Source organism: Micropterus salmoides, unplaced genomic scaffold (assembly GCF_014851395.1).
Source record: "Micropterus salmoides isolate LMB-PRFRI ecotype aquatic unplaced genomic scaffold, ASM1485139v1 Ms_hic_scaffold_13, whole genome shotgun sequence".
NCBI classification, from domain to species: Eukaryota; Metazoa; Chordata; class Actinopteri; order Centrarchiformes; family Centrarchidae; genus Micropterus; species Micropterus salmoides.
This window is the reverse complement of record NW_024040374.1, coordinates 9,207,748-9,219,026: the sequence shown is the minus strand read 5'-3', so window position 1 is coordinate 9,219,026 and position 11,279 is coordinate 9,207,748.

Below are 11,279 nucleotides of genomic sequence, written 5' to 3'. Positions count from 1 at the left end.
TGAAGATCATAACCAAGCTGGACCCACAAGTACAACAATCAAGATTGCCAAGGCTAAGTGACAAAGTGACAACCCTCTGAAAGTCTGCTAGAAGATGTACAGCACTACATGCTATCCCTACTAAAGCCATAACCGAGACCAATTAGCTGATGTATGCCACAGCAACAGTGATCCTAGAGATGCTTGGCAATAAGATGAACACCACAAGCCACAAAGAGCCTTACCCCCCATGGAGGAGAAGGCTAGAGGCCAAGATCAAGGCAACACGAAGAGAGGTTAGTGAGCTGTCAGAGCTACAGAAAGGTGCAAGGAAAGAGCTACCTAAGAAATACAACAAGCAGTCGATACCTGAGGCTCTGGAGACTGCCAAACAAAGACTTACCGCTCTGGACATCCGCCTAAAGAGATACAAGGGAGAAGCAGAAGCCAGGAGAATAAACCGGATGTTCTCCACCGAACCATCCAAAGTGTGCCCTCAGTGGCAGGGTAATAGCACAAGATCAGATCCACCCAGGGCTGAGACTGAACAGTACTGGAAGAACATATGGGAGAAAGAGGCATCCCTCAACACCAATGCTCAGTGGCTAGTGGATCTAAGAACAGATCACAGCAATCTCCTAGAACAAGATCCAGAAACCATTACACCAGCAGACATCCAAGAAAGAGTGGCAGGTATGGAGAGCTGGACAGCACCAGGCTGGCTACGAATACCGGTTCCGAAGTGGAACAACCATCAGTCACCTCCTCTACATGGATGACATCAAGCTGTATGCCAGAAATAAGCGAGACCTCGACTCACTGATCCACACTACCTGGATCTACAGCAATGACATTGGAATGTCGTTCGGACTGGACAAGTGTGGTCACATGGTATCAAAAAGAGGGAAAATGATCAGAACCGAGGGGGTTGAACTACCAGAAGGCCACATTGCAGATGTTCAGGACAGCTACAAATACCTTGGGGTGCCACAAGCTAACGTAAACCATGAAGAGGCAGCAAGGAAGTCCGCCACAGCCAAATACCTACAGAGAGTAAGGCAGGTCCTGAAAAAGTCAGCTGAACAAAATCTGAGTCATCAACACATACGCTTTGCCAGTCATCAGATACCCCGCTGGTATAATAAACTGGACAAAGGAGGAGATAGAGGCTACTGACATCAAGACAAGAAAGCTCCTCACAATGCATGGAGGGTTTCACCCCAAATCCAGCACCCTGAGACTGTACACCAAGCGTAGCGAGGAATGCCAAGGGCTAGTGAATTTCAAAACCGGGAAGAAATGACAAAGATCCAGGAGTACATCAGGAAGAGGGCCACCAAAGATGAAGAGCTTAGTGAATACCTCAGGCAGCAGAAACCAAGGACAAGGAAGATGAAGAATCTTCATAGAGAGACAAGCCGCTTCACGGCATGTACCACAGACAAATAGAAGATGTGGCTGATATCAAGAAATCCTACCAGTGGCTGGAAAAGGCTGGACTAAAGGACAACAAAGAAGCACTAATCACATCGGCACAAGAACAGGCATTCAATACAAGATCAATAGAGGCTGGGGTCTACCACACCAGGCAGGACCCCAGGTGCAGACTGTGCAAGGATGCCCCAGAGTCAGAACAGCACAGAACAGCAGGGTGTAAGATGCAGGTAGGAGGTGCGTACATGGAACGCCATAACCAGTTAGCTGGCATAGTGTACAGGAACATCTGACATGAGTATGGGCTGGAAATTCCAAGGTCAAAATGGAAGACAACTCCGAAAGTAGTTGAGAATAACCGAGCTAGGATCCTGTGGGATTTCAAGATCCAGACTGACAAAGTGGTGATGGCTAACCAACCAGACATCGTGTTGATATATTGATATTGTTGATATATGTATTTGTATATATATAGCTTCTGTCTTACTGCCTTAATTAACTTGATAATATGCAATGCTTATTATATAAGATTGCGCAGATTGTTACGTAATGATTCATCAATATGTTATTTTCCTAAATGCAATGTTTTCGTGCTTTGTGTTGTGCCATGTTCAATTATGTGTTATCATGTACAGTGCTATATAGAGCGCGACAGACATGGATTTGCTGTGATCCAATTTCTGAATTAAATATTATGGTCTACCATGGTGGACTATGTCTGCTGACATTTGCTGTTGGTGCCATAACAAAACACATCACAGATGTCAATGACAAAAACAGAAGCTGCTGGAATGACACAACACCACGGAGGAAGATCTGAAAATTTCCAAGATAAGTACATGGTCTCGTCATTATGTACTTGAATGAGCAGAGAGTGCAGACATGCAGTCAAGGTCACTGTCTCTATTTCTGTTTGGGCTGCTGAATTTAAACAGGAAACATCAATGTCACTTTATTGGGTATGGGTCTCAAACAGAATACTAACCATCTGCTCATTCACACTAGCTATCTGCAAAGAGCTCTAAAACATAAACGACATAGACAGAGAACTACCACATTTCCATCGACACATGCATTAGCACTCCAGTCTCTCCACAACTCTACAATTAATTAATTCTCTCCAGCCAGTACTATAAATACCATGGTCTCTACTATTACAGCACTGCTCAGTTGGGTTTATAATTCCACATCATCATCATGACAGTGTATTTGAGAAAGACAAAGAAATAGAAGCACGAGACTGACTTATTCTGCCACTCTGAAGCTCTTGCCATTTACCTCCAATAATCCAATAATTTCTCCACTTAATCAGTAGAAAATCTAAAATGTTCCATTTTAGATAAGATGATATGGTTGAATCTCAGGTACAACTTAAGTACTAATGTGCCACTACAGCACTTTTATACAACTCTTGCCTGTATAATGAGATAGTAAAATGTGTGACTTCTACAGTTAATCTGTGTAAACCGTGCTTGAGTTGACTATGTTGCTGGTGATGGCTTATGTGTAAAGTATTTGCCCTTCTGGGATTAATAAAGTATTTCTTCCACTGTGACATGGGAGGTGTAAGTTGCCAATAACTCTGGTTATAGCTGGATAAATGTGACTGGGGGTCACAGTGATGCAAGGTTTCCTCTCTGGTTAAAAGTTAAACCGCTTAAGAGAATCTTACTGATTGACTGTGTGCAGATGTGTGTGATTGTGTTTGACCTTATGCATGTGCACACAACATGTGCTTGAGTTGTTTGTGCCTGTCTGCACTTATTGAAGTTTGACCTATGATGTAATCTAGGTCACATTTCATTTCCACCTGTTTTAGGGATAACCCCCTCAGCAGGTCAAACACAGAAAAATCCTGTTGCAACATCAGCATTAAGCCCCAGTAGTTGGCACTCTGGGGAAATGACTCACTTAAACAGTGGAACATTCCCTTTGAACAGTAGTGTGAACAGAATAATGATTTGTTGCGCATGCAGTAACAATCCACTTCCTTCACTGCTTGTTTACTTATCATAGTAGTTGTTCAAATCATTATTCTATTGTGAATATACATATCTGCATCTTACCTATAGGCAGTGGACATGCATGTACAAGTATTCTAGGGAATTAAAATAAGATTGGTAAAGACTGATAAAAACGCATAATCAGTGCTGATGACCCAGATGGCTATAATGCAAAAGATGTGTGATGAAACAGCTAACATTAATGTTCTTGATAAAGCTGTCCATTCACCATGGCCTCAAAAACTATTTTCTGGATATCACTGTCATCACTGCACAACACTATGTTTATCATTGTACTCTCCCTCAAAGGACTAACTAGCTCATAATGCAAAGCACAGTGTGATGAGCTGGCCGTTGGTACATAACTAATTAGGTATTGCTGGCTGCTTTTCTCAACACCCCACTGTCACCATGGGAAAAGTGTGCTAAGAGGAAATCTGCGAGATATTAAAATTGCTTTATGAAAGACACAGAATTGACATCAAAGGTTATACTGGGTATAAACCATAGTGTTTAATTTGACATATCACATTAAGGTTCTCAGCTTTTAAAATATATCAAAAACCAGCAAATAAAGCGATACACTTTGATTAATTTAAGTATTCCTATATGTTGTACCTTATTGAGGATGGGAATAGACAGAGAATGGGAATATATGGGTATATCTTTACAAAAGCAATGAGTTCTGCCATTTACACAGCAGACTCTTATGACTGTAAAAGCAGTCTGAGCAAAGAGGGAAAAGATCAAGAGGTGATGAGAGCCTTAAAGTATAATTAGAGCTACAGGGTCCCTTCTGAGAAGCAGAGGGAAGCTGTCGTATGTTCCTTTCTATTTTATATCCTCTAACCTTGCAGCTACTTGCCCTGGAGTAAACACAAAACCCAGAGGAATCTGCTGTGCATGTGGGAATACAGAAAATTGTAGTCCTGTGAACATCAGTTTTTTTTATAACAAATTGTGTTTGCTCCTCCTGTATTGACTTGAGGCTTCCATGTGATGTCTCTGATGCTGATGTTGAGCTTTTAAAATTCAATGTTATTTCTTGTGTGAAATTCACAGCAACACTTGCTCCTGGCTCTGTGCTATATGTATGAGTTGTTACGAGTTCATTTGAGATAATCCTGTCAGTCTTGAGGAAAAGAGAAGAGAATTCAGTGAGAGACAACATGAGATTAAAATATTGGCTATATATTGAGTTAAAAGGATGACTGATGTTATTTATGTGTTTCAAAGAAATGAGCATGTAACAAATGGTCAACACTTCAGGCATCAGTGTTGTTCACAAAAAGAGAGAAGGGAAAAATCATAGGCTAAAACAGAAGGATTAAAAGAGATGAGAGGCAGACAAAACAGAAAGGAACAGCTAGTGATTGGAATTATCTAGGTCATGCGTTGTTTAAATCACATATGTAACATCCTATAATTTCAACATATATATATATATATATATATATATATATATATTTATAAAGTCCCCTCCAAAAGTATTGGAACGGTAAGGCAAATTCCTTTGTTTTTGTTGTTCACTGAAGACATTTGGATTTAAGATCAAAAGATGAGTATGAGACAAGAGTTCAGAATTTCAGCTCTCATTTCCTGATATTCACATCTAGATGTATTAAACAACTCAGGACATACCACCCTTTGTTTGAACCCACCCATTTTTCAAGTGAGAGAACTATTTGAACATGTGACTGATAGATGTTTCTTGTTGCCCAGGTGTTGCCTTTTAGATTGATTGTCCAAACATTAAATAGCTCTGCATGACTAGTCTAAGTTTTCATCCTTGGTTCAAACCTATAAAGACTGCATTTCCTGTTAAAGAGGATAAACCAACATGAAGACCAGTGAGCTGTCTATGGGAGAAAAGCAAGCCATTGTCAAGCTAAGAAAAGAAGGTATCACAATCCACTGTTGGAAGACAACTCAGAGAGCAGAAATATAGAGGCCACACCACAAGATGAAACCACTCATCAGCAGTACGATTCGGAAGGCCAGATTGAAATTTGCAAAGAAGTACAGCGACGAGCCGCAAAAGATCTGGAACACAATCTTATGGACTGATGAGACCAAGATTAATCTCTACCAAAGTGTGGAGAAAGAAAGGAACTGCTTATGATCCGAAGCATGGTGGAGGTAATGTCATGGCTTGGGCATGCATGGCTGCTTCTGGAACAGGCTCATTAATATTTATTGTTGATGTAACTGATGATGGTAGCAGCAGAATGAATTCAGAAGTGTACGGAAACATTTTGTCCGCCACTTTATGGAGAAATGCATTGAAACTAATCGGGAGGAAGTTTATCATGCAGCAGGACAATGACCCAAAGCACACAATCAACAAAACAAAGGACTTCATCAGGGGAAAAAGTGGAAGGTTTTAGACTGGCCAAGTCAGTCACCTGACCTTAACCCAATAGAGCATGCATTTCACCTCCTCAAGAGGAGACTGAAGGGAGAAACACCCCGAAACAAACAAGAATTGAAAGAAGCTGCTGTAAAAGCCTGGAATAGCATCACAAATGAAGAATGCAACAGTTTGGTGATGTCGATGGGTCGCAGGCTTGAGGCAGTTATTGCAAGCAAGGGTTATGCCACCAAATATTAAATGTTATTAACTTTAAGATTATTTGTTCCATTACTTTTGCTCACCTAAGAATGCTGTGGTCTAATACAAACAGTGATATGTCCTGAGTTGTTTAACACATCTGGATGTGAATACCAGGAAATAAAAGCTGAAATTCTGATCTCTTGTCTCATACTCATCTTTTGATCTTAAAGCCAAATGTCTTCAGTGAACAACAAAAACAAAGGGATTTGCCTTACCGTTCCAATACGTTTGGAGGGGACTGTATATATATACACACACACAATTGTATCAATCATTACTGGAGATGTTGATATGATATTCTTAAAAGCCTGGTGCTGTTACATCATTGTTTAAATGCAGAAGTCAAAGGGCAAGACCTGATCCAAGTGGGTTTCAAGGATCATGACCTCTGAACCTGTCTGCACAACGCAGCTAACATACCAAGTGGTTTTATGTAGTCACTTGGCTGGTTTATTCAACTTCAAAAGTCTCTGCCAGGAAACACAACTTAAGAAAATTGAAATTCAGTGCAAATATTATTATTCATGCACAAATTTGAATTCCTCACACTTTATCAACACAAGAAAATACAACTTTTTGTGTATTTGGTAGAAGTAGAAATACTTCCATGTTATCAAAGATAATTAGAAACAAAATATGACAGCAGGTGGGTTCTGGCCGACTAGAGAAAGAAATAAGAGTGTGGCTAATTGAGTATTTTAATCAAAACAGAACAGACTGTTTCACCTAGCAGCTACCACATTTACAGAAAGGCAGTGTGCCCCCCAAGGAGATCAGTTCAACACTTAGCTTAGGTCAAGATAGCAGCTCAGTGTTCCACTAACCAAGTATTTTAATCGAACCAACTGACCCACTTCCTAAGAGAGGGACAGACAACAGGAGGGTGGGAAAGAGAGCGTCTGAGAGGGATTTTTTGTATTTCATTGGGACAAAAAGCTAGACATGCAGTACTCTTGTGACGCTTCCTCCTGTGGGGGCTAGAGGAGAGCCTGGCACAGTTCTGTGGGAAAGACTAGAGAGGGTGTTTGATAACAATGAGCCTTTGTGGCTCTACATAGTCACAATTATCAGTTACAGCAAGGTGTTAGCTGTAACTAATCATATGAAGCTCAGCATTCAACCAAGTTCAACCAGGAAGACTATCTTCATGCTTAATTCATTCACAACTATCTGAGTCTCTCTCTCTCTCTCTCTCTCTCTCTCTCTCTCTCTCTCTCTCTCTCAATTCAGTTCCACTCAGTTCAATTAATTTTTGCTTTATTGGCATGAATGTCAAAGAACAATATTGCCAAACTCAAAAGATAATACAAAAGAACAATTAATTTCATGCAGTTCATTAAATAAATACAATAAAATAAATAAAACAGTAAAAGTGTGTTTGTGTGTGTATTTAAATAAAAAATAAAATAAAAATGTTAAAAATTAAAAATTAAAATAATACAAATCTCTTTCTCTAAAATAAAAATAATTTGAAAAAAAAAAAAATCTCTCTCTCTCTCTCTCTCTCTCTCATTCACACTCTCTCTTCCTGCTTCTCTAATCAGCTGACCATGGGCATTCAGTCAATAGATTACTAGATTCAGATTTTGTCTCAATTTCCATCATGTAGTCGCTGTCAAATCTTAAAATCTGTTCTCCTCTCTGATGCTATCAGCTGTCTTTTCAGTTCAAAATTGCTGCAGCCCTCCTCCACCCCATTCACCTTCTGCTCATCAGATCCAGGCCCAGTTCAAGCTCAGCATAAATCCACTCCTTATCACATCTAGATCTTCAGCATTTCTTCATCCCTTCATCACCACCACTAGTGTCTAGACTCCATCAAGGGTGCTTCTATACCACTATGGATTAACCACCCCCTTTAATGTCAATAAATTATCTTATTATATTAATAATCACCATAGGTGTCATTTACACTGGGGACGCTGGGGACATATCCCCACCACTTTTTGAAATGGCTGATTTTGTCCCCACCACTTTTAAAAAAAAGTAATTTAAGCTAAAAAAAAAAAAAAGCTACTGTTTATAAAATGACCCCAAAACGTGCATGCACCAATCAGTAACTTTAAAAACTTAATACACTGTTTAAGGATCTTTTCGTCTCATTCTTGTAAACCTAATACCGCGTATTATGATGTTTCGTGAGCTAAGTGTCTCTTCACACCTTAATCTGAGCCCCTATATCCCCACCACTTTTCGACACAAAGTGACTCACTCAGATTAGATGAAGTCTCTCCTAATTTAAACTACTTACATTGTTGCGTATTTATGCAGAAGCAATTTCATGGGTTACAGATTGTAAAGTGGTGCAGGTTCAAATGAACTCAGCTCCATTGTGCCACATTTAGTTCTTACTCTATGTGCTATGTGCATGGTTCTATGATTGAATTCTTCACTTGGTTGCTTTGACATAATAAGTAAGTGTGTTAAGACTGTATAATACCTTTATTGGGGATTCAATGAATTTGAAAAAGTACACACATGTTGATGTCAGATATATATTCCTGTGTGTCTGTGTCAGTGTCCATGGACCAGTTTGTCCAGCTGACATCAAATTAACCAGATATAAAAACAAGGTACAAACAAGATACACAATCATGGAGTGCAATATGCAGGACAACTATGACTGTGTGTAAGACTATGTAATAAAAAATAGAAAAGTAAAAATAATATTGACTGAACTGTCATGAGGCACATTCTATTGTGCAATTCTATTCTATAAGAAACAGGATGAAAAAGGAGGAGCATAGATCATATCTGTCTTAACAAAACATAACAGGCTGGATTCTTAGGAAATAATTCAGATTCTCTGGAATGCCTCACATAACACATAACTAGTTTGATGTCTCAGACCTCATTGACCATAAAGTAGGGCACAACTTGGATGCCTAAATTAAAAAGACACAGCATTCTCACCTTTGAGCTAGCCCCAATGAATACCCACTGCCTCTGTTTCGTCAATGTCATTGGTCTGTCATAAGAAGGTTAACTTAATGGGTTTCACAGTTTATCAGTACCTTATCAGAGGACTATGTAAGTACACACTTACGTGGCACTGTTCTCATTTTTCAGTGTCCCAGGGAGAGGACTAGGGAGGCATGTACAGTTTTGATGCTGTAAATATTGTATCTACCACATTGACTGAAGAATTAAGTGCAGAAAGATGTGGAAAGGTTTAACAAATGAATCCAATACACTGCAAAATTAAATAATTTCTACTGTATTAAACTAATGTGAATGTGGAATAAAATAAACTATTTTTATGCTGTCATATTTTACCAAATAATAACTCACTAAATAGCTGGTAAGGCCATCACTGCCATTATTTCCTTCCTCCAGGTTTTTCAACATTGCAGTGTTACCCTCAGTTCTCCAGAAGACTTAAACCTCCTGCTTGTTTTAACAACATCCACACAGCAGTACCAGCCACGTGTTATTGTTGGGCCCAGATACCTAAAATATTCATAGTGTCCTTGTCAGAACTCATTTATGCACCTCATTGAACAAATCTCTGTAGAATGAAAGAATAAAGGGGGCACCAGAGTTTACAAGATGAGTCAGCAAAATGAAGGCTGTGTCTTTTGTGTTGGAATTAAACGAAGGCCACACCCACACAGCTTTCTGTAGCTAATTCAATTTTCAATAATAACAAGTCAGAGATAAAAACATCAGCAAAGCTAAGATTTTTCATTAAAGATGCTGACAAAAACACATCCATATTTTCTGTTGCAAAGTAAAAATGCTGACCATAAAGTACTGGTGTGCGAGCCATGTGTGCTCTTGTAGAAGAGAAGCTGCGAAAAACATTGGGATGAGGGGATGACAACCTACAATATACAAATTATTTGTTTTATCAATTTCAGAGTATACGGTCTGACATCAGAAATGCATGTTTAAGTGAATGTCAAGGTTCTGGAAAGAGGTAAAAGAAACTGATGTGATATGAAAAATGTAAGTTGCTCCTTTTGTTATTTTTCTTTTCCATAGTAAGGAGAGTTTTTATGACAGCACTGGTGCAGTAGCTCAGCTGTATGTGTGCATTTTAGGACAGATGGGGAATTTCTATGTACGCAGGAGAGGGGTCTCAGCTGAATGCCCAATAGTTTTGGCCACACAATTTGTATAGTAATTGAGTGTGCCATTCAGATTGGTTGGTGCTGCTGCTTATGCCAGTATCTTTCAAACTTTGTTTGAACCCTTTCCTTGAACCCAAACCTTTCTTTAAAACCTCAAAATTAACTCTCACAACAGATTTTGCTGTCAACTTTTTACAGATTTTGTAGTAAGCTTTTCAGATTCTGTGTTTAGTATATAATACCTCCAAGGGTGGACACAATACAGTGAACAGTTGGATAGCTGAAGATAATCTAATTCTTCTGTATGGGGGTTCCTGCTCTACAGTTCAGGCACACATAGACCTAGCTACAAAAAAGAAATACAGGTGAAATATGATGCAGGTGGCTATCCTTGGAAACCAGCCACTGATTTTCTTGCCATGAGCCAGCAGTCCCTTCTTTCACCTTCTCAGGAATGTCACCTCCACACGGATGCAGCATGTTGTGGTAATAATACCAGCACCAGAGCTGTTATGAAGAGATTCCTTTGTGTTGATAAACATAATCTGTACTGACTGGACCCCAGGCTTTAGTTGTTATCACTGTGGTTTTCAACACAATGGTCAGTGTACTTTCAAGGCTGTGGCCAAATGCTCTTGTGCTGCTGTCACCAAGTTTCATCTGGTGCCAGGCTTTCACAAACAACTTCACATGTAGATGAATACAGACATGCACGTACACACTCCTTGTTCAGATACAAAGGCTGGCTGACACACGGGTATTGAAGCGATTCTTATCCTGTAATCTAATTACTGACGTAGTGAGGTAGTACTAAGCTCTTGAGTCAAGGCAGATGAATGGATTCTTCTTCCTCTAGATGACGTCTGTAGTAGTGGACAGGATTGAGCCCGGATGTTCCTTCTTAACGGCAGCATACATTGAGGGGCTAATGCATTCAAAACACAGGAAACAAAATGGAAAAGAGAGAATTCCAATGACAAGCAAAAGGCAGAGGAGCAATGCTGGGTCCATGTTAGACCCAGGACCAAGTGGACTTTACTCAGCAAGCTTCCACCCAGCTGAAGTGTCCTACTAGTCCTACTACTACTTGAAGCTCACTTGCTCTCTGACCTCAATTTTGAGGGCATAATTGGATATTCATTACTGTAGTAGATTTAGGCAAGAAAACTACTGTAC